Genomic DNA, 23,720 nt, shown 5'->3' on the forward strand with positions numbered 1-23,720 from the left:
CAGCTCAGCCACGTACCGATGGTATGAACTGGAGCATAGACTATGATTATGAGCTAATCTTGCTATCATGAATTAAATCTTGCTAAACCTCAGTTTTTCACCTGAAATATGGGTATGATGAAGTATCTATATATGCCTCATGGCACTGCGGTGAGAATGGAATGAGATAGCACCTTTAAAATATCAATGTCTTACATGTAATCAGCACTCAATCAGTGGTAGTTACATTAATTACTCCCCCCACCCCTGCCCAATGGTGCCACTACTGCATCCAAAGGCTTGCCATCCTTATACCTATAGGGAAGACTTTTTCTGACTCCACTTTATTGCATTTCAAATCACTTTAAGTTGCTACTCTAAAAGTATGGTCTTTCATCTTACTTTGCTTCCTTTACAGTTATAAAACCTCCTTTGCAAGTTGTCTGTTCTGATATCGGTCCCGGCATTACAAAGGCATATTAGCCCTCTCCTGCCCCCTACTCCCCATCCCAGCACCCTTTCCTTGACTTTCAGGAGAGAGCAGGACTGACGTACACAGCTGACTGCGGGACGCTGAGGGACCTGAATGTAGCTAACAGTACACTTCTGTAATTTTCACATAGAAGAGAAAAAAAGAAGAGAATGAACCTACTCAAGACCAAAATTCAGTCAATGACTAAAATGGAAAACTCAGTTCTCATATCTTTCATGCTATTCAGGGTCAATCATTAGCCTAATAAGTCTTATACTTGATTAGGATTAATGAGAAACATGAACTCTCCATCTCTCTTAGTTTTCTTGGGGAGACACTGATGGAAGGCCCAGAAACATCCCCATCCAGGGGGGAAGTTACCTCATGGAAATAATCAGAGCTTATTCTTTGTCCCTGTCTCTGTTCAGCCTTGACCTTTAAAACACAAATATGTGGGGGTACTTCTGCCAAATACCTGCCTATAACTAAGCAACACATGAATTTACATCACCTCCTTATAAAATAATAGTCCATCTAAAAAACACTCATGGAAAAACAAAGTCTAGGCTAAAACACACTGACAATGAAAGCTCCAGTTCTGACATCGCAGCAATTGATATGCTACATCACTGGGAGCAACATGATTAAAATCAATAAGAATCTCTCAAAATGAACTCTTTAAAAAAATCTAACACAATATATACTTACATTAATATACTTATAAAAATATACTTGAGATGTATTTTCTATCTTTCAGAAATCAATAAAAAATATTCTACTTTTTACTATATCCAAGCTGCCTTCTGTTAATTAACAGAATTTCTCCTTATGAATAACTTTTTTTTTAATGTGTCTATATAATGGCAAGCTCTTGCTGTCACTACCTTTATATTTTTATTTTTTTTGGCCACACTTATGGGATTTTAGTTCCCCAACCAGGGATGGAACTCAGGCCCTTGGCAATGAGAGCTCAGAGTCCTACTGGACTGCCAGGGAACTGCCTACGGATAACTCTTGATACTTTGCTGAAATGCACATCAGGGTACAAAAGCTTTAAGAATTATTTTATGTTCTAACCTAAAAGATCAATTTTTAAAGACTCTAATAACCTTGTACAACGATTCTTCACTGATAAAGAAAATTTACCTTTATTAGGTGAAATATGGATAAATTCATAAACTCATTTAACTAAAAATTCCAGGGCTCTGTCTTCAGGTACAGTTTGATCCAGGAGTCAACAGATAGCCTCAAGACCTACCATATTTGATTCTGCTTACCACTTTTGCTTTCATTCAGAATGTTTTTCACTGCTTGCCCTCTGCAGCACCAGGCCTATAGCACCAGTGGCAAGAGGTCTAACTGCTCAAACCATGGTTATCCATTATTCCAGGATTGCCCTCATTAGAGTAGTCAAGAAAATGGACTACACCAAGCAGCCACACTTGGGTCATATTCTCACCCTTAGAGTCAGGGGATCAAACTCACCCAAAATACGAGGACAGAAAGTGGGAGAAGGCTCCAGAAAACTCAGGCTACTGCTTCGAGAAGACCAAATTCTAAGCAGGCAGAAACAACTTAAACTTTTAGGCCAGGTTAATTGTTTCTCAACATGGAAAACTACTCAGAGCTGTAATTTCACTTCCTCACAGTGACTTAGAGCCCAGAGTAATATAGCTCTCTATACTGGTGCTTCCCCATTTGTGATATGAGAATATTCAGTTACCTAGCTTGCAGGCACACTATTTACACTTAATGCTTGTAAAATGCCCAGGGCCCAAAACATGCTATATAAATGCAAAGTATCAATATAAATTGTGCTAAAAGAGATATTCCCCAGTTAACAGAAGGAACAACATGCCTGCAAAGATACAGCAAATGCTGTAAAAGAGATGTTAATTTCTTTTCCTCCTCACCACATAATTTAAAAATTGCTTTACCCACATCCTATACTTTAGAGGTTATATTTTCTCTCAGAATGCCTGCACTTCAATCACTTGACTTTCTAAAGGTTATCATAACATGACCTTTTTTTTTTTTTAAACCAAGCCAGTTCTAGAGGATGACAGAAGAGTTTGTTAGAATTCCAATACAGTGACAAAATTCTCTGTGCTCTCGCTGTCAGTCCTGAGAAAAATTGATTTTTCAAGTGCCCCTGATAAAGAATTTCCGTCATTTGGATTCTTTTTTTCGTCTTTACTGAAAAATAAAAAGAAGTGTTTTGGGTTAAAGGTATAAATTGCCCTATTTAGGCACAGACACCAATTTAGATCTTAATAGCACATAGTGAAGATGAATGAAAAGCTAGCACCACACGGATACTGCCAGGATGAGAGGTAGAAATCTCACCTGACAGGTGATCAGTGAGGCAGTAAAGGTTAGGAAAATGATTAATGTGGGGGCAGAAGAGCAAAGGACAGAAGAAAAGGCCCAAAAAGCAAAACTCTTTGGGGTGATTTCTTTTATTCATCACAAAGTAAAATGATATACCAAATGTATATGTACCAAATTGTCTCTTGTAACTGTCACTACTGGTTGAAGGCCAAGTCAAAGCATTTTCAATTACTGACCTAGTTACATGCTTTGCTGTCATAATGGTGGTTTTCTATTTTTGTTTGGTTTTCATTTTTGTTTTCACTTTTAGCAATGAAAATTAATTTTGGACTAAAGTGCTAAGAAATGGGGTAGAAAGATATTTTTCATTAACTAAGAGTTGGTGAACATTAATGAATGATAATATACAACAAAGGAGATTACAAAACAGCATGAAATACCACCCATTTATTTTTAAAAGATGGCTATGTTATATTCGATGGTGCTTTGATGGTGCTTCCTATAGGCCAGACGCTCTTCTGAGGGCTTAACATTTAACTCACTGACTCCTCATTCTATAGGTGGATACCAATAACCATCTAATACATGAGGAAACTGAGGCACAGGGAGAGGTTAAGGAAACTTCCTGTGGTCTCAGTAAGATGGAAAGAGAGAGACGGATGGGTGGATAAATCTGCAATGATGTTTCCCGAGATGTTAATGATGATTCCTTCTGAATATGGGAATAAGATTCTCTGTTATGCTCACCTTGTTATTTAAAAATGCAGAAAAACATAAATATTTCCCATTGAAAAATGTGTATCTTTACATTAGGAAATAAACATCAATGCTATTGTCATATTGGCGGTAATGTTTCATATCCTGAACACAGCTTCATGCTTCTTTGATGATTCAGTTACCCCATCAAATATCTTAATCTGACTGTTGCACCGTCAACTCAAACTCAATCAGTTCCAAACGGATGGAAGTTCACCTTCTCTCCAGACCTTCTCCTCATCCTCATTCCCGTTCTTGGTGAGTGGTGTCATCACACCACCAGCCATACAAGAAAGAAACCTGGACATCACCTCAGGTATCTTACTCATTCTGTCTCCATCTGGACAGCCGGTGAGCAAGCTCAATTAATTTCACCACCACCTGGGTCCCAAACCTATACCTTCCTCCTGTTTGCCCTTTCTCCATCACCATCTTTACCAACCTCGTTAAAACTCTCAGTATCTTCTGCGAGCATTTTTGCAATAGCTTCCTAACTGCTTTTGCTCCCTCCATCCATTACATTCACTCTCTTCTCTCCATCCTTCTAATCTACCTTCCGTCTTGCCTACAAAGCTACCTTTGTGGGAATATAACCGTATCATGCTCCTGCTTAAAAATCTAGGGCTGCTCCCTCTTATGAAAAACAAAAACCAAACTCCTTCACATTAAACAGAAGGCCCTCCATGATCTGGATCACACATACCTTTCTCATTTATAGCACACGCCTCCCTGTTGCTCTGTTTCCTCCTGCATGGGGTTTTCTGGGCTTACACAACCATATACTAAGGTCTCACACCTCCAGAACTTGACTTATACTATTCTCTCTGTCTGCAATGCCTTCTGCTGGATTTAAATCTTTCTACTCTTAAGCCCTAGAACAAAGCCTAGCATCCATTCATTATTCAATTAATATTTATTAGCCACTTGTTATGCATCAAGCAATTTGGCCATGCAGGTAATATAAAAGTAAACCTAATTAGACCTGATTCTTGCAAAAGGTGACCAGCTCCCTCTAGTTTGCCCAGCACTTTCCCAGTTTTAGCAATAAAAGTCTCACATTCCAGGAAACCCTTCAGCCCTGGACAGCCCAGGGCAGTTGATACCTCATTCCTGCATTCCATAAACTTACATTCTAACCAGAGAAGTTGGTTAATAAATGGCCGTTGAATGAAATTAGTAAATAGAGATTTCTTTTTATAGCAACTGAGGATGGTCATTACACACATATTTTATCTTTATATAATTTTACAATAAACCTGAAGTCAACTTTATGATGAAGAGAAAAACACTAAGTAGCATAATACACTAAACACAAATCCTAGCATGAAGTGAACCAGATTATCTGACTTGTATAGTACAGAGGAAGCCAGAGCAGCTTGTGAAGGGCTCCCTGAAGAGAGGCAGGTGAGAAGAGAACAAATCTTTGTCTCCCACCAAGGAAGTGGAAACTCACCTTGTGTCTATTCCCATGACACGTGGCCAGCAGGACAAAATGCTCCTGAAATGGTTTCAAGGGAGGATGCGGTGGAAATACAGGAAATGAGGGAGAGGGAGTTCTCAGCCTCTGTCACTGAAACTCTTCATTATTCTCATCTGTAAAATGGCAGTAATAAAGATACTTAACTCACAAATTTTTTAAAAGATTAAGTTAATTCAATGTATCTAAAGTGCTTTGGACAGTGCCTGGCACATGGTAATACTCGGTCAGTAGTAGTTAATACCACCACAACCTCACTACTCATCCTAAATGTGGACCAGAAACACACACAGAGGAGCTGGAGATAATGGGGCTGACGGAGCTCAGCATCTCTATCCTCAGCCTTATCCAAGAAGAGGCCTATGGCAGGAGGGTAGAAAGAGGGCTTGGATTTCTACACCTACCAGGTTTCCCAGCATGCACTGGGGAGCAAAACAGTTTAAGACTTAACCTTCAAACCTACCCTGCTTCAACTCCTGAAAACACCTGCATCCCCATGAACATGTGCTGACAGGATCAGATTTTTAAAAGATGAGTCATGCACTGAGAAAGAAATCCCTCTTTCAAAATATTCCAAGACAAACTATTCTATATTAATAATAAAAATAAAACTTGGTAAATAAGGAAATTATTTTTCATTCTTTAGCTAAACATTATTGAACTTGAAAGTCATGGTAAACTGAGACTTTTCCACACAGGTTAAAATTAGGTCTGATAAACCAAGAGCAGAACATGCATCTTTTGCCAAGAGGCTTAACACACAATCTGATATTTATACTCTAGAAAGAGGAATACAGTCATGTCCTTTTAAAAGTTAGTTGAATTAAACAGGCAAAATAGTTAAACTAAGTATATGCATTGACAAGTTTCTGGCTCCCTTTAAAAAAAAAAAAAATTGATTATTTTGAGTTAACTCAAATATGGAGGAATAATACACTCAGGGCTCAGGCACCAAAACTGCAACCAGATGGTAAGACGAGTCCATCTGAGTTCAACGGTTTGCATTCCAACAATGCCCAGATGGGGTTCTTGAGTGCGTCGGGCCAATACAGCACATGCCTGTTCTTCAAGCATCTTGCCCAAACATATGGCCTCAAGGAAGTACAGCTGATTATTGGGGATTGTAATTGGAACTCAAATCTCAGTTACATGGACGGTTAAAAAATTTGAAAAACAGATGGTTTGAGTAAAGATTCACCAGGCAGAGGAAGGTAGAGTAGGGGTGGGGCTCTCTGCGTGGGAAAGACCAAAGACAAGCAATCATCCCCGAGGGAAGCGCAGACGCTTTTCTGTAAGGCTTCTGCCAAGGCTCCTTTCCAAGAGCCCCTACTCTCACAGCTCTGGGCAAATGAGAAAATGGCCATATTTTTCACGAACAAAACTGCATCCCACATTCCATCGGAGACTTTTCCAACCCTTTCCCCTACCTCTGTCTGCAGTACAACAAACAACCCCTTTTTAATGCTGTGTGTGTATGTTTATATTTAAAGCCTAGTCACCACTTTCAAAATGTCTAACTCTTTCCTGGACCACAGTGCCTGGGTTATTTTAACATTGCCTAATTAAACAGACACAAGTAGCCAATGGTTTACTAATCTGGTTTCCAATAGAAATCACAGCAGGCTGAATAGAAATCATTCAGTATCTCTAAAGAGAAATTGATTGTGAGCTTCCTTGTAGCTCTACAATCAGTAGACTAATAAGGCATGTACCATAGAAGGCCAAATGATATTCCTTTTACCTAATTATCCAATACCAATGAATGTGGCTAAAAATTCTTAAGAGCCTTAACAAGACTGAAGAAGGATAGGAGAGGGCTAGATCTTGACCTCCCATGCCATCTCCTCCATTATTCTCTGTGCTTGGTCCCTCTGCATTTTTCTGTTCTTCCAACTAGCCAAGTTCTACATCTCAGAGCCTCGGGCACATCCCCCCAACACACACACACACTGCTCCTGCTGCTTGCATGCTTTTACTACCCCTTTTTTGCTCAACTCTTACTTATTCATCTCTTTTGGCCTTTGAGCAACAGTTAATAACTTCCTTGGGAAGCCTTCCCTTTCTCTCTGGAACAACTGGGGACCCCATTATAGTTGCTGAGCCTGGAGTATTTTTCCCTTCACATGTCTCATGACAATTGCAGTCATTGTGTAATATGTGTCCCCCCCAGTTGGATGACAGTTTTAACTTACAGCTCCCTTCCAGTTCCTGGTACAGTGCCTGGCATCTAGGACTTGTAAACATATTTATATTGAATGGACATTCTTAATGAATGACTGATGGGGTAAGTAGATGAGAGGCAGACCATGAATAGGGCAAAGGCCCTGATGCTGAACACATCGGTGTAGCCAACACGAAGTAAAAATCTGTTAATGTCATGAGAAAACTGAATCATGGATTTTCACTAAATTTGTTTCCAGAATTACCTTCTTTAAAAAAATACAGACAGTTGAACATTTAGCAGAGAATTTCATTGCTTTAATACCAATTCCAGTGTGTTTTTGAAATTACAGTCCTTACAATTTTGACACCTTCACATGCCAAATATTTATTAATGTGTCTTAAAGTAAAGCCTCTCAATAACTAAAGTTGACAATTTTTTTTCTAATGTAACATTTAAAGATTTACAGAAACATAACATTTTCGGGATGATTCGTGTTCATCTGAATATGACCTGGTCTTAGGAATTTTGAAAAAGGAGAAGAATATTGACAAGCCAATGCATAGTCCCTCCCTTAGCCTTACTGAAATGATTAAAATGCAGCAGAACACGGCTGTTCCACATACTTGGGAGGAGAAATACCAAACCATGGTTCCCAAAAGACACTCACAAATAGGGCATGCTGGGGACACAGCTGCCTTCTGTATGTAGTCACCATACTTCTCTCTGGCCATGCTGCTTTTCTAAAGGGCATTTCTCGATGTTTAATTCAGAATTTTATCTTTACATGAACCTGGAATCTTGAAGAGTCTAAAACATCATATTGGTTATGCGTATGAGCCTCAATATAAAGTTGAATTACGAGGGTGACACGGGAATGCCTAAAACTCCAGCTCAACACATTCAATGTTTCATTCAATGGATGATAACGGAATCTTTTGTAAAGTTGCTTTACCTGTGTTGTTAATAACAAGGTGACAGTTATGAACTAATAAACTGTAAAGTCCATTATGGTTTAATGACAATTCTTGAACATGAACCTTGTAATATATTCATTGATAAAAACCATCTCAGTCATTTAAATATAATTAAACCATGGCAGAATAAAAATGAGTTTTCTCCCCATGGGCTCAGGTGCAGGAGAATAAAGTTATTACTCGTGTTGGCTAGTAATTCGGTTTGGAGCCTGATGTCTGATGGTGGCGGGCTGCTCCTGGCATCACCCAAGGTATGGAGTCAAATCAAGGAGTGTGTCAGTTTCCCAGGGTAAAACTGGGGAAACTCATTTTACTCCCTATTGCACAGTCAGAAAAACAGTGAAGCATAATTAAAACCTTTCTCCTATTATCTTCGCTGTCTATGTCCTCTTCCGTGATTCTTACTGTGTGGGGACTGACCATTAATTGAGAGAAGCTGTGGGAGTTTCCTTCAGAAATCAACTCTCTCCTCCCCATTGCCCTAGCTCACTTTCACATTCTTCCTCATCTGGAGTACTGCTCTAGGAGCTGGTCTCCTGGCCCTGGGGACTTCTCTTTCCAACCAATTTACTCCACTGTCATTTGCCTAAATACATCATGTTTCTGCTTAAAATTCTTCAGGGTAATATTTAAACTCCAAAGTATGGCAGATAAAGATCTTCATGTTTGGCTCCTCTCAATTCCTGAAGCATGTGAAAGTCATAGAGGGAAGGAAGCAGTGTGTACCCAGCAGGCTCCAAAGAGGTAACTTACATGGGTAAGCTGAAAAAATTTCTGGAAATATGTAAACTCTAAGTTTCTGACCTAATCAGGTTGATAAATCATTTCCTACACTAACACTATGAATTCAGAAAAAGAGCCAGAAGTTGAGGACGTGATGAATCACATTTTTTTTCTCCAAAGAAACAAAGAATTTACTCAAACTAGCCTAGTCAAAACTCCTTTCTGGAGACTGTCTGCGTTTACTATGTGCCTGGAATGTCTGATTGCTATATTTGTTTAGTCTTTATTGCATTCTTGTCTATAGAGCTAAATTAAGGAGGGAGTCAGCTGGACAGCTGCCTGGGACATCAGTGCAGGCACATTAAAACATCCCTAGGATATAGCGTAAATACGATCCTAGTTAACTCAGGCTTCCACATGAGACCACTAAAATAATTGGCAAAACTCGGCAACATTTTCAACTGGAAATTGTGAAAACACTTCTCCCGGTGCTGAACTTGCTCTGTTGAGTTACTTGCAAAGCGTGATTGCAAATTGCACGTGGCAATTACAGGCTGCTCCAGTAGCCTTGAGACAGGCCAGCTGAGAGTCAGTTGACATTTTAAAACTGACTAAGGCATGACAAAGTGTTTTCTTTTTTTTTTTGGTTTTTAATCTAAAAAAAGTGATTTAGCTCATTATCTAAATTTCAACCCTTGGAATATGCCCCTAAGAAACACTCTGTTTCAAAAACTTAAATATAAATTGGAAGAGAGAACAAGAATTGTGAAAGGTAGGAAATGATTTGTCAACCTGAAGGCCAGAAAATTAGAATTTGGGGTTATAATTTGAACAAAATGTAACACATTTACCTAAGTAAGTTACCTCTTTTCTTTGTGATTATGGGTGACTGCTAATATCCAGTTATTGGTGATTGAAAAAAAGCCCTGAAAGACAAATAATTTCAACCAAGTTAAAAAGTTGGCCAGAAATGTATATAACCTGTCAATAGAAAAGCCAATTCTTTTAGTGTCTCTTAAATAAATGTTAAGTACATCTTTGGAGAACATCAACTTGAAGGAGTATCCCCATATGGTTAGACTGTCTGAAGTGCCCACTTGTCTCCATTCATCCTGGTCCCTAGTACACCCACTTTCACCCTTGACAAAAGAGAGCTAGAAATGTCCATCGACAGATGAATGGATAAAGAAGATGTGGCACGTATATACAATGGAATATTACTCAGCCATAAAAAGAAATGAAATGGAGGTATTTGTAGTGAGGTGGATGGAGTTAGAGTCTGTCATACAGAGTGAAGTAAGTCAGAAAGAGAAAAACAAATACAGTATGCTAATACATATATACGGAATCTAAGGGAAAAAAAAAAAAAAAGGCCGTGAAGAACCTAGTGGCACGACGGGAATAAAGACACAGACCTACTAGAGAATGGACTTGAGGATATGGGGAGGGGGTGGGGTGAGATGTGACAGGGTAAGAGAGTGTCATGGACATATATACACTACCAAATGTAAAATAGGTAGCTAGTGGGAAGCAGCCGCATAGCACAGGGAGATCAGCTCGGTGCTCTGTGACCACCTAGAGGGGTGGGATGGGGAGGGTGGGAGGGAGGGAGATGCAAGAGGGAAGAGAAATGGGAACATATTGTATATGTATAACTGATTCACTTTGTTATAAAGCAGAAGCTAACACACCATTGTAAGGCAATTATACTTCAATAAAGATGTTTAAAAAAAAAAAAAAAAAAAAAAGAGAGCTAGAGATGTTAATACCATCAAGAGGCTATTTCCAAGGAATAATTTTGTCAGAAGCCTGAGAGCAAGAGATAGTATTTCCATCCTGGATCCTTAGAGGTTAGCAATAGCCCATAGCCCAGAAAAGTGGCTGAAAAGTGAAAAAGTATCATTTTTTTTTTTTTTTGGTTTTTACTTTTTGATATAAATTGACAGATGGCATGAAATAGAGATGGGTAATAAAAATACTAGATAGCAGAATCAGGATCCCAAGAGCTTGAAATGAGCTGATATGAAAAAGGTGAACTTAGTAAGACTATAGTAGAAATAGGGTTTAAGTTCTACACTTAGACCTAAGAAGGAGAGAACGAAAAAAAATACAGAATGAAGGAGGCAAAACTAATATGTGAACGAAAGTATAGAGTTTTTATGTAAATGACTGAGCAAAATAAAAGGAGGGAATGCAAAATATGGGTACTAATACTGTTTGAGGTTACATGCCTAATTGAAAATCTGATGAGGGAGGTCTATCGCTTGTTTTACTGTAACATGCCTGTAACAAACCAAATTTGGGATTCAATATCAGGGGGCCGATGGAGACTTGAAGCCCATTTACAGATCCCCAAACTATTCACAGATCTCAGATTAAGACTCTGAATTAGAAGAACTATCTTAGAGTTCATACAACCATAGGTTTGAATACCGACTCCACCACTACTAAAAGGATGACATTGGTCACATTACTTAAACTTGATCATCCTTAGAATCCTCATCTGCAACACAGGAATAAAAATATTTACCTTGCAGGGTAGTGCTATGGTTAAAATGAGGTAATCGTTTAATACAGATTCACCTCCCACTCAGTAAGTACTCCCTCAATGGTTGATTTTCATGGAGAAGATGGTAACACGGAAAAGGGACCTATGTGTCGTGTATGACTCAAAGGGAGTTGTGGAGGGCTAGAATTTTGTTCAAAATAAAATGAAGTTTAAATTGGTTTAGCTGGTATGCAAAACAGTATAAAATTCCTCAAAAAATTAAAAATGGAGCTACTGTATGATCTAGCAATTCCACTCCTATATATCTATCTGAAGAAAACAAAAACCCTAATTAGAAAATATATACGCACCCCTGTATTCATCACAGCATTATTTACAATAGCCAAGACATGGAAGTAACTTAAGGATCCATAAATAGATGAATGGATAAAGAAGATGTGGTGTAGATATACAATGGAATACTACTCAGCCATAGAAAAGAATAAAATAATGCCATTTGCAACAACATGGATGGATCTGGAGGGTATTATGCTAAGTGAAATAAGTCAGAGAAAGACAATACTGTATGATTTCATTTATACGTGGAACCTAAAAACAAAACAAATGAACAAACATAACAAACAGAAAGAGTTATAGATAACAAAGGACAAAACAGGCAGTTGCCAGAGTGGAAATGGGTGGGGGGAGGAAAGAAATAGGTGAGAGAGATTAAGAGATATAAAATTCAGTAGCAAAACAAATGAGTCATGGATATGAAGTGTACAGTGTAGGGAATACAGTCAAAAATTATTAATATCTTTGTAAGGTGATAGATTGTAACTAGTCTTATCGTGGTCTGAAATGTACAGAAGCATGAAATCACTCATATATAATAAGAACTAATATAGTGTTGTAGGTCAATTATACTTCAAAAACAAACAAGCAAACTCATAGAAAAAGAGATAAGATTTGTGGTTACCAGAGGCAGAGGACGAGGGGAGGGGGAATTGGATGAAGGTGGTCAAAAGGTACAAAATTTCAGTATAAGATAACTAAGTACTGGGGATGTAATGTACCACATAGTAAATATAATTATTACTGCTGAGTGTTATATATGAAGATTGTTAAGAGGGTCAATCCTAAGAGTCATTATCATAAGAAAAAAATATTTTCTGTTTCTTTAATTTTATATCTATGTGAGATGGATGTTCATTAAGCTTACTGTGGTCATCATTTCATGGTGTACGTAAGTCAAATCATTATGCTCTATACCTTCAATGTATATAGTGCTGTATGCCAATTATATCTCAATAAAACTGGAAGAAATATAATAAAATAAAGCACAGACAGTCCAAAAAATAAAAAATAGAAATAAAGCATTCCACTTCTTGGAGCTACCCCCATCAAATCAACTTTCTCTTGAGGTACTGAGGCTTCCACTGGTGGATATGGTCAACCAGAATCTGAAGAACTGGTTATCAGAGACAGCATAAACAAGGAAACAGAGGGCAGCATTAAATCAAAATAGGCCAGCCTGGGTTTGTGCACACCTGACAGGGGCTCACAGCATGGCGGGTGAGAGGTGTGGGAAGAGCATAGCATGAACCAGATCTCTGTTTCCAAATTGAGACATGATGTTTGTGAACTGTCAACCTTGTTAGGTAGTTGACATCTTTTTTACTCCTATTCATAACTTTAATGCAAATAAACATCCTTTGAAAAGTGTGATATGTTTATGATTGAGAACATTGTACAATATTAGATGTCTTTAGTAACTGTTGGCTTATAAAGTTTGACTCATTTTAGCATCATGTTTCTTTTAAAACATCTTAACTACTCTGCTTACATGATGGTACAAAGAAATTTCCATGGGAAATAACGTTTTCTATTAAAAGGAAAAGACTGGGAACTGCAGGATTCAAAGTTGCCCCCTAAGGTCACTTCCTAAACCGAAGTTTTCAGATTTGGTAATCCCTAAGGCTAATGAGAATTCTAAAATAACGGGGTGAGGTAGAGGGAATCTGGGAAAGGAAAGGGTGTTCTGAATATATCACATCTCAGGCGCTGTACCGGAAGGATGCGGGCAAATCTGTCACGGCCTCATGAACACATTCTGCAAATGACAAAACTATTCTCTCTGACAAGCTCTTGGGATGCAACACAGCACAGTGTATCCTTTTAAGGCAGTCTCAGGGATGGGGAGGGAAGAAGGAAGCTATGAAGACGAGGTAAGACAAGGAATAAGACAGATGCATCCGTCATACAGGGTGAAGTTAAGTCAGAAAGAGAGAAACAAATACCGCATGGCAACGCACATATATGGAATCTAAAAAAAAGGGTGCTGATGAACCTAGTGGCAGGGCAGGAATAAAGACGCAGACGTAGAGAACGGACTTGAGGACACAGGGGGAAGAGGAAGCTGGGATGAAGTGAGAGAGTGGCACTGACATATGTACACTACCAAATGTAAAACGGATGGCTAGTGGGAAGTGGCTGCATAGCACAGGGAGATCAGCTCGGTGCTTTGTGACCACCTAGAGGGGTGGGATAGGGAGGGTGGGAGGGAGGCTCAAGAGGGAGGGGACATGGGGATATATGTATACGTACAGCTGATTCACTTTGTTATACAGCAGAAACTAACACAATATTGTAAAGCAATTATATTCCAATAAAGATATATAAAGAAAACCCCAATGAAACAAGGAAGTCAATCTACAGGACTGAAGACTTCTAAGCTTGTACTTTCAAAACATGTATGAATATTGCCACTTGTGATAAAGGAAACGACTGTGCTTGCTAATCAAATAATGTATGGGTTCTTTCTGAAAGAAGTAATTTTCTGATTCTTGGAGACACCCTATCACTGGAAGTCATGCTTACTATCTGAAGGGAATAGCAACTTCAAATGAGACCGCGTTCCCCTTTCTCAGCTTAGCTTCCTGGAAGCTCATGAATTAGGTAGCCGCCTGAGCCCTCCTGCATGCCCACTTCAACACTCTAAACGTTACATTTTTAATGATAGCTGAGAGTTCTCGCTCTTATGTCTGTTGACAGAATCTGCTGATAATGCATTGTCATAGCAATCTGGTAAGAAATACTGGGATTTGGTTTTTTGTACTACTTCCCATGTGCAAAGTCACATTTACTATCTAACTGTATGCTTTAATGATTAAAAAATTAAGTAGAAAGTCCTGTTTCTCATTCTGCTTACCTCCACTAACAACCAATTTCTTAACCTACTTTTCCTTATAGAACAAAAGGAATTTATTTTCCTACAGGAGGCTCACAAAAGATATTTTAAATTTCACAAACTAAACGGTTTTCCTGTTAATTCATGAGCACCACCGAGTGTTTGCATGAGCCATGTTCCTTTTGAATGATCCAATCTAAGAGCAGTCTCTCTCTATCGAGTAAAAACGCTATTGGGCTGGAGACGCACGTAGTCCCAAAGAAACATGTAGTAAATGAAAAAACAGAGGTAAGTCAACAGTGTTAGTAACATTTGTAGTGCTAAAAAGTGTTATTACAGTCTGATAGTAGCAGCTATCATTGACGAAGTGCCTGCTGGATGATAGGTGTATTGCTAAGTGTGCCATATGCATTATTTCATTTAATCCTAAACAGTAACCCATGTGGTGGCCATTACCTTACCCATTTTGTGGATGAGGAATCTGAAGCTAGGCAAGTTAAAGCAAAACTTACATGTATGCGTGCAGCCAGAATTCAAAGCAAGCGTCCCTGTTTCCATATCTAGCTGTTACACCACATTGCCTCTTGCGTTAAAGTAATGGCCATCTTAACCTCAGTTTCCATTTAATGGAAAAAAATTAACTGGACAATAAACTGATAAAACATGCTTTTTCTGTTCTAGAAATTGGAAAAGATATCTCTTCTCATATGAGGTGGTCAGTCGGGGCACGTGGTCTGAAGTGCAAGTGTTATTTCAGGCATGGGGCATTATATGTGCTGGGCTTTGGCGGGATTTTTGTGAACCAATGGGATCTTAGAAGTCCAAGTCCAAGCAACTGCTGATGCTTCAACCACCCTACAATATTCCAGCCAAACTTTTCAGGAATCCTCCTAGAAATGAAAATTCATTGCCTTCCAAGGTTGTTCATTCCATCTTTGGATCATTCAGCAGCTGTCACGGCATTTCCCTGCTCATGAGGCATGCAGTGTCACCTTGGACAGACCCATCCTTTTTAAAGGAAGATTCACTAAAAAGTGAGAATAATTAAGAGTTGTCATATCATGACAAAGGTAGGTCCCTACAAGACCCCCCAGAGTAGGCTGCATTGGTCACTGATGGGTAAGGGATCAATTTGCATAAGGCCACTGGGATATTTTGTGAGTAAAACGTCCTACATCCTGTGATTTCAAACTGGTGAAATTGCCTAAACCAAGAAGTTTTTGTTTAAAAGACATGCAGAGGCATACACATACATGGTTTTTTGCTCCTGCTATTAAAAAACACTTTCTGCCCCTCTCTAACTTCCACATATTCTTCAACCATCATGTGCCCCTAGGTCTTCCCTTTCTTAACTTAAGCATCTCTCTTTTCTTCAGTCACTCCTCCCAAAGTAAGATTTAATGCTCATATGCTTCTGAAGTGCTCTTGCTGCTTTATACCTCATTTTTAAGTTCTCTTGCGTAAAACCTACTTCAGAAGCTCAGCTCTGGTATGAGGATTACTCCCTCACACTCTAGAACAGCAAAGAATGATACTTTCTCTCTCTCATTCCTAAAAGCATGCTTGTATCCAAGTCACCCAGAGTGTACTACTATCCTGAACTGCCACATCACACAGCTGTCTTTTGAGTTAACTGTCAAGACTACAAAACCCCTTTGATGCGCTGCTGCACTTTAATGTACTATTTCTTCTTCATCCTTCATTTTATAGTTGGTATTATAGGCTCAAGATCCAAAGTCTAGGCTGGAGCTTATCCTGTCAGATTCTGTCTATACCTTTGGTTTGTTGCCACCTTGGTATTTCTATTCTGCCCTCCAGAATATTCCCAATCTCTTGTTTTTTTAATCCACACATAAACCAAGGACACCTTCTTAATTCAAGCATGATATAATAGCTGGTTAGAGTCAGAGATTCTTTCTGTGGCTGTGGATCTCAACGGTACCTAACTAGCAAGATACATGCCCCCAATTTCTCTTAATAAAATGTTCAAAATGTTTAGGGGAGGCTGCTGAAAGTAAAATGGTAAATGCTGATGAGAGTGGGTCTGTAAGAGATTTTTAAAACATTCAAAATTTTCAACACTTATTTGTTGAGTGGTTAAATAAATTGTAGATCCTAATTTCACCTTTTATATTCTTTAATGTCAACATTCCTCCATCACTCATTCATTCAACGAACTGTTACTAAGTACTTACTACGTACCAGGTGTGTGTTAAGCTACAAAGACAAGTAAGGCAGGCAATCTTACCTTTAATGAGCACCCAGTCTGGTTACAGTGGTAGGAACAAAGGAGAGGACAGTCAATGAAAATGCAACTACGATGCAGCACATAGAACTGCGAGAGCAAAAAAGAAAGAGCTAATTCTGCCCAAAATCTGTGTGTAGAGCTGAGAGTCAGGAGAACTTCCTGGAGAGGTTAATATCTCAGCTGAATTCTGCAGGGGAACTGAGAATTAGCCAGGTGAAAAGGAGGGGACCAACATTTTCCGCTAGCAGAAGCTACAGAAAGTACAGCTTGCCTGGGTTAGGGCAAGTCATTTAGTACAGTGCAAATGCAGGTAACTGGGACATGGTATTGAAAGGTGAGTCAGGAGAGGCAGACAGAGGACACGTAATAGTGACCCTCGGGTGCCATTTCATGACATTGAGACTCTACTTATAATTTAATGAGCAAAGAAGGATTTGGAGACTGACAGGATCAGCGGTACATTTTAACAAGATCATCCAAGTTGCAGGGAAGGAAAGGCACCAGAGATGGGTGATATTAGAGCAGAAAGGTCATTTAGGAGATGTTATATAATCTAGGTGGAAATAATTAGGGCGTTAACTCAGACAATGGTTTTGAAAGAGTGGGATGAATCCCAAAGATATTAAAGAGGTAAGTCTACATATTTTAGTGACTTTCTGCATGAAGTAGAAGAGGGAGGGGCTAAGAAAGAAGCCTAGTCTTCGGCCTTAGGAAACTGGCGGAAGATAACGCTATTGACTAAAACAGGAAGCTAGTGGGGGAGACAGGTTAGGGACGTGCGTTGATGGGAGACACAGGAAGAGCTTTGTTGTGGCCACGCTGAATCAGTGGTAGTGGGACATTAGGATGGAGATGTCAAGGAGACAATCAGTAGAGAAATGTGGATAGGACTTAGGAGGCATCAGTATCAGTTAGCTGAATCCATAGGAGTAGATGTTATCTCCCAGGGACCTAAACAGAACAAGAGTAAGAAAAAGAATACAGCAGAGAATAAAGTCTGCTGAGTGTTGCTAATGCTAACTTATGATCTCTGCATAGTAGTTTTCTATGTAATATCAAAATAATCTCTTTTAGTCAAGTAACTAAAACCAATAAAGAAAAATTATTCCAGGGGTTGACTATACAGGGACGAGGAAGAAATATAAACAAAACAGACTAATGCAATTTTTAACACATGTATACTTTGTTCTTTAAAACACCTGGGAAGGTTATTTTCTTTAACCAAAAGATATGTTCTCCTCCATTTTTCTTGACACAAGCAACTCTCTTGGTCTATATTTTGTTTAGAAACATTTTCAGGCATTGACGGAATTTTACTTTACAAAAAAAAAATCAGCACAGGTTCACAGATAAAAGGCATGTGAACACGGCATCAGGCATACAATAGGATACAGTGAAGACTGGAAAAGTGGAACACTGAAGCCCCAGTTAAAGGGGGCAGATGCTACTTGGCTCGTGGCACTTGATGCCATAGAGCAACTCAGGCCCCATTTTGCAAGTTCTCCATTTTTTAAGCAGAAACAAAAACTCTGGATTTATATGGGATTTTGGTGGGGAAGAACTAATTAAAAATGTTAGGAAGCCCAATATAGGCTAATTTTTCAAATTAAACACATATGCTGGCCACTACTCTCCAAATTTTAGTTTAGGCCCTTGATAAGCAACTTCCTAAAAATTGATAGTTGTTCCCCAAATCTCAGTGCCAAGTATAAAATTTCAACCAGTTAATGACATATTTAAGGCACAAATGCAAATGAAAATCTTTCATTTCCAGCTTCTGGATGACCTGTAAGACTTGATACACATCTCACCCTTCACGCTTCCCAGATCCCGAAGTGATTTCACCTCCTTGTGGCCACCAGGATGAGCACGCGTTTTAAGCGGCTGATAAATACAGGCATCTTTCTGCTGAGAGTTTGTCGCTGTGATTAACTAAAGAGCCAAGTGTAGGAGGGAAACTTCTGTATTCTTCCCTGTGCAGTGATTTTTTTTTTTTTTTTGAGAGAGTATCTTATCACAATTAAAATCCAGTTCACAGTTTACCAAACCTTTTCCCGGCAAACACGACAGCATTCATAATGCCAAAGCAGTGTAGAGGAGCTGACATCCTGTTCACTGCTTGACTTTGCATTAAATGCCCACATGAAAAGCAGTCAGTACACAGACAAACATGGCTTGGGGGAACTTAAATTGGCTTGTGCAAGATAACATGTAATTTTAAAAGGATTTTCCTTCAGGAATGCCTTTTCCTCCAACTGTGGAAGTAATTCAAGGGGTTCCTACCATTTCTTATTTGAGTTCTCTTATATCTGCGTTTGATGGTCACCTAGCTTTCTGTGGAAAGGCTGGGAAGTGCTAAGGAATTATTTTACTATAAACAGCCAGTTGGACAAGCAACAAGCATTTATTAAGTACCAACTACAAAAAGGAAGAGAGGGAGGGAAGGAGGCACAAAGGAAGAAACAAACAAGAAATGTAATACTGGCCCTTAGGAAGCTTGCTGTCTGATTGCACTGGCAGCCATATACCAACCTGAGAATACTTTCAAAGGAACAAATCACAATTTTTGACTACCAACATGTGCAAGCAGTGCTGTAAAATAGAATGTGCCAGCCCTGATACAAACTCGAGCCAATTTGAAAGTGACAAAACACTTTCAACAGAAACTTGAGTACTTCCTTTTGGTATGGACTTTTTTTAAAGCCACCACTTGAATGTTCATTAAATCTCAGGAATGAATCTAAGGACTCTGCGTGCATGAGTCTCCAAAACTAGTTGGTAAATATATAATTACTCTCACCGTTCACTTGAGGAGTTTGACGTTAGAGAGGTTGAGTAACTTACTGAGAATCATACAATCAGCAAATTGGCATTTGTATCCAGTTCTGCCTGACTCAAAACCAAGAGTTTTCATTACCAGGTGACACCATTCAGTACCTGTAACATTGCTTGGCACAAATTGAAGCACCCAGTAAATATGTGATCAACGAATATTTTCTTGGAGAGATATTTATCACTAGCCACAAAGATTTTTCTCACCCCTCCCAAAAACGCCTTTGTGATTTAAATATTTTGAATCAGTACAACGCTTGAAAGAAGACATTATGTATGACGTCACGCATTATTAAATATAACACTTTAATAAACTCTCTTGCTAGCCACATTTAAAAAATCCTACTTGAAATATCTTGACAATTTTTACCATGCCTTCTGAAAACAAGTATTTCTAAATTAAGTTACATTCAGAAAATAATTATCTGATGTTTGGCAAAGGAACATATACATAAGGTTTCAGAAGGTTGCTTGTCCTTGGCCAAATCACTGTCCTTCACTGCTATCAATTTCAGGGACTGTCCCATGAGAGTGCAACCTCCAGGTTTGCAAGTCCATGGTTCTGTGATTTGGAAACATCAAGTATAGTTTCAGATCAGCAAGTGAATAAAGGAATCTTTGTTACTTATTAGTCTTGAGGCAACATGGAGCCAGTGTGGATGGATGGAAAACCAGGACTCCTTGACCCACTTGGGAAAGAAGGACAATGGTCAAGGAAACTAATCTGTCTGTAGGGGCTACCAGAGTCCAAGGCCACAACTAGTTAAAACATCATAATTTGGATACAAAAACATAAAAGACGTTTAAATAGCTGGCAGCCTTCTGGTTTAGACCCCGTGGGAGTTTTCCCTAATGGAGCCTATACAGTTCTACACATAGTAGGTACTCAGTAAGTATTTGTTGGATGAATGAATAATTTCCCCCTTATCTTTTATGAGAAAGCAAGTTCAGCACAACAAAGGGACGATGGAGGTCTGCTTCTGGGGAAGAAACCTAAGAGTTCAAGGGCAGATGTGCTTTCAAAGTTTCATAAAGTAGAGGATACTTGTCAATGAATCAGTGCCCAGGGCTCTATATCTCCCAGACACCTAGCTGATGTGATGGACATTTCAAAGGAAGGTGAGTAATTTACGAGATCATTATAAGAAAATCAAGTTTGGATTTACACTCCAAACCAATAGTCAAACTTTTATTTTCAATGATGTCATCTCTGAATTATTTTGACTTCTCAAAGATTAATTACTTTGGGAAAAGAGTGCTTATAACAGTGCAAAAACTCATTTTCTGTCAATGAGTATTGGACAAGAAGTCAGAGAATCTAGCGCTACTGCATTCAGCAAGCTAGGGCCAGGGGGTCTGATCTAGCAATGCGGATGGACACGAGCAAGCGCTAGCTGTGTGTTCCGGAATCCCAATGAGGAGCTAGAAATCATGGCAGGACTCCATTCTTGGGATGTGTGTATGGGAGGAGAAAGGAGGAGAAGCAAGGCATGCTTGAGTTCTAACAGCAGAATCAACATGGTACATAGTAAAGGTTAAGTAAAGTGACTTACATAGCCTCCCAGAACTTTCTGTGGGCCTAACAGATTCTTATGTAAGTAGGACTCTAAGGCGCTAACTTAGAAGCTTAGTCATTGTTACTGTAACTTTGGTCCTGAAGCTGGTGTAGGGTTGGCAAAAGTCATTTAATGCCATCAATTTGTCCCTGCTTCTTTCCAATAAACATTTACTGAGAATGGGTGATGGTACTAGACACTCTGCATACGAAGCTGAAATTGATTAAGATACAAAGATTCACCACCTCAAAAATCCCATACCAATCCTCCAGGGGAAGGATTAATTAATTAATCTATATTTTAATGAGGACCTTTCAGGGAAATATCAGAGGATCCAGCTGTGAAAAAATGATAGAAAGAGGCAGGAACTAAAAAATGACTCTTGGGGCCTGAGTTCTGGTTCATATTTTGTAGACGATAACTAATAAATAATTTGATTCTGGGAATAGGCGAAGTGAAAGTTATGGCAGTTATAAAGTTGTAGGAAAGGGTGGGTTCAGGAATTTTACTGGGCATGGCAAATTGACTGGCTTATTTAGAGCTGATTTGTTTTATGAAGGAATAATTAGACATAAAGTAGGAAAGGAGGGAATAGGAGAAGCTGATGATGACATTGGAAATCTGAATTAAGATACAGAATAATAACAGGGGGGCACTGTAGATTCCAGAACAGGAATGAGATACAAAGAAAAGGATATTTATGGAAGACTGTTCCGGCAGGTGTGTGTGGGATGGATTGGCGGAGGGAGTAGAGATGACAGAAACACACTGAGAAGCTATTTTAGGAACAGCTGTGAAGTTTTCATCTAGGGCAGTGGTCCTTATTTTCAAATGATAAAATGCTCTAATGGACGGTCTAATTTGGAAGACTAGAAAAAGAAAATAATTATCATGTTGGGTTTCACCTCTCCCTTGAATTCCTTCTTCCATAATAGGGGAATATTTATAGGAACTTAGGTATAACCTAAACATTTTTTATAGAAAACTATTATTCGGCAGCTGGAAACAAGAAAGGAGATTGTCTTTGCTCATTCCTTCGTCCCCTCCCATGTAGCATCAGATAAGATGCTCAGAGACTGAGAAAATGTTTGTAGGGAATCTGTAAATTATAATTCTCTAACCAGGTCCCCAGGGGCCAGGATGAACTTCTAATGACTCAAGGAGAAATGACATCACTATTTGTAATACTAGATGACGATAATGAGGATGACGATGACAACAACAAGAACGGTCACCATTTAGAAAAAACCTAAATGTACTATAAACCATGCCCCGTAGGCATTTCACACACAGTGGCTCGAATCATTGCAACAGCCTTGTAAATTAGGCACAGTCGAGCTACTTCGATCTTGTATAAGATGAACCTGACTGTTACGTAGTTTAAAAGACTTGCTTAAGCTCTCAGCTTATAAAAAATAGTCTGGATTTGAACATAGGTGTGTTTGGGTCTATAGTACAATGTTCCCACTACATTGTTCCATTAATTGGGAGAATGACAGAAAAAGGACACAGTGTCTCATAAGCTTGTAAAATATAGTTTATGGTCAGATTCTAGTGCTACAGTGTATGATTAAGATATCTGAAATCTGCCCTCCATGTTTGAGAGTACTTCATAGACCTTTTTTTTTTTTTTAACATCTTTATTGGAGTATAATTGCTTTAGAATGGTCTGTTAGTTTCTGCTTTATAACAAAGTGAATCAGCTATACATACACATATGTCCCCATATCTCTTCCCTCTTGCGTCTCCCTCCCTCCCACCCTCCCTATCCCTCCCCTCTAGGTGGTCACAAAGCACCGAGCTGATCTCCCTGGGCTATGCGGCTGCTTCCCACTAGCTAGCTATTTTACGTTCGGTAGTGTATATATGTCCATGCCACTCTCTCACTTTGTCCCAGCTTACCCTTCCCTCTCCCCATGTCCTCAAGTCCATTCTCTAGTAGGTCTGCGTCTTTATTCCCGTCCTGCCCCTAGGTTCTTCATGATCTTTTTTTTTTTTTTCAGATTCCATATATCTTCATAGACCTTTTATGGAAATAGAGATGCCAATATTTAGCGAATTTGAATGTGTTGTCTAATATTGATAAACAAAAATCTGAGATGAAAATCTGTTTCATCAGTGTTTTGGTAGAATTACCAATATCTTTGGAGAAACATCGGAGATAAGTAAGAGGCTCTCTCATCACACATTATTTCTCTAGCAAGCAGTCTATTACCTGTGGACACTTAGCCAATATTATAATAGACTTGTTGGAAGCCTAGTGGAAATAAAAATTTATGAGGCACTGCTTTACCTTTGAAACTGAAGTAATTCAGACTTTGAACTTCTGAAGAGATCAGTTCTGCATAATTTATTTAATAAAACGCAAAACCTTAACCACATTTTATTTGTATATTATATAAATGTGCAAATATCTTTAATTGTTTAAACAGTAAATCTGGTGCCCTCATCAAGAGCACCCCCCATTCTACCCCCTGGCCAGTCTTCCTGGTTATCTTCCACTCCTCCTCCTAGAAGGGTGCCTGGGTGT

The 23,720-nt window shown here is 39.0% G+C and overlaps 1 long non-coding RNA gene across 1 annotated transcript in view; it reads right to left on the reverse strand.

Annotated features, from left to right (window-relative positions):
• LOC309637551 overlaps positions 1–23,720 on the reverse strand; it is an 864,945-nt gene that overhangs the window by 181,816 nt on the left and 659,409 nt on the right. Inside the window, exon 11 of the long non-coding RNA XR_014250634.1 lies at positions 4,992–5,131. This is a non-coding gene — a long non-coding RNA (uncharacterized lncRNA). The remainder of the gene's footprint in view (positions 1–4,991; positions 5,132–23,720) is intronic.

This window comes from Balaenoptera physalus (assembly GCF_965194825.1).
Source record: "Balaenoptera physalus genome assembly, chromosome: 11".
Classification (NCBI taxonomy): domain Eukaryota; kingdom Metazoa; phylum Chordata; class Mammalia; order Artiodactyla; family Balaenopteridae; genus Balaenoptera; species Balaenoptera physalus.